Source organism: Pseudophryne corroboree, chromosome 8 (genome assembly GCF_028390025.1).
Source record: "Pseudophryne corroboree isolate aPseCor3 chromosome 8, aPseCor3.hap2, whole genome shotgun sequence".
NCBI lineage: Eukaryota > Metazoa > Chordata > Amphibia > Anura > Myobatrachidae > Pseudophryne > Pseudophryne corroboree.
Window position 1 is genome coordinate 269,066,391 of NC_086451.1, and position 1,415 is coordinate 269,067,805.

Here is a 1,415-nt window from a genome sequence, read left to right on the forward strand (position 1 = left end):
CCATAGCAAGATCCTCTACTGACTGTGAGTGCCAATTCCTAAGGTATGCGTGCACAATTCACAGTTACTGATAATCGCTTAACTCCATAAATACCGGTACTGCATACAATTCTGACTCAATCTGTATGTTTAGGAAATGGGGTTTGGGAGGGAACCGCACCAGTCCAAAAACATCAAACAATTAATAGCCTCTGAAAAACTGAATTTAAACTGAATTACTTCTGTATATGGCAACCGTAGATATTATGATAATCTATCCTGATATCACAATATGTTGCTTTCAGTGGTGCTCCCTAGAGTCAAGGAACCAAGAAAAGAGATATTGGAAAAAATACTCTTTTATGGGAGCACTCTAATTCAGAGGTTACAGTATAATTTGTATAATACTGATAAGAACAATTTAATTAGGTAAATATTAAAATTAAATTCTATGAGTGACCATATGTGAACAAAATAGCTTAGCGAAAATATGGATAAATTATGTTATTCGTGATCTCAAATACCACAGTCTGCAAATTGCCGGAAGTTGAAATCTGTGGTGCTTTTGTCACCATGCTCTTGCATAATATCTCTTATGTTATGTATGACCATCATTTATTCTGCTAATATCCATTTCAGATCATTATAGGCGCAGAGAATTAAATCATTTGTCACATGAATCCAAGTGTCGGATAGCATAAAATTGAGTGCCACTGTATCCGATAGCCAGTTTATTGCAGTACCAGGGTGTTCAGAGGTGGTCTCCCATCCTAGTACTAACCCGGCCTTTCACTGCTTAGCTTCCAAGTTCAGAAGAGACTGGGCATCTCCAGTGAAGTATGACTGCAATTATTAGGCTCCCCTCTTTGGTCACTCCAAATATATGCCGTGTGGCTACTATATGTTGAGGATAAAGAGCATATGTGACGTAAATGTTACAAACATAAGAGATTACATGCAGTCATCTGGCTACTCAAACTGTGATTCGGCGGCCACAATGAAAGATATATAAATACATCGATCTGTAAAGGGCAATTTATGTGGAAAAATTCATATGAGCCACATACCATCTACAGATGGGCTTGCCTTGTACCAATAATATGTGTAACACAATGGTTACAAACATAAGAGATTACGTGCAATCAGCTGATTAATCAGCATGTGACACGGCGGTCACAAAAAAATGTATACGTGCAATCACCTAATTAATCAGCAGCTGATTAATCAGCATGTGACACGGCGGTCACAGAAAGAAATATATACGTGCAATCACCTAATTACTCAGCATGTGACACGGCGGTCACAGAAAAAACATCAACAGGTTTAAGGATAATATATGTGGAAAAATTCATACATGCCACGTACCATCTGCAGATGGATTTTCAATCTGTATGTTAGTAGAATGCAGTTGAGCATGTGCTGGAATAGGAATACAT

At 37.9% G+C, this 1,415-nt stretch overlaps 1 pseudogene; it reads right to left on the reverse strand.

The window, feature by feature from the left end:
* Positions 1 to 710: 710 nt before the first annotated feature.
* LOC134950173 (5S ribosomal RNA) lies at positions 711 to 830 on the reverse strand (annotated as a pseudogene).
* Between the last annotated feature and the right edge of the window lie 585 nt (positions 831 to 1,415).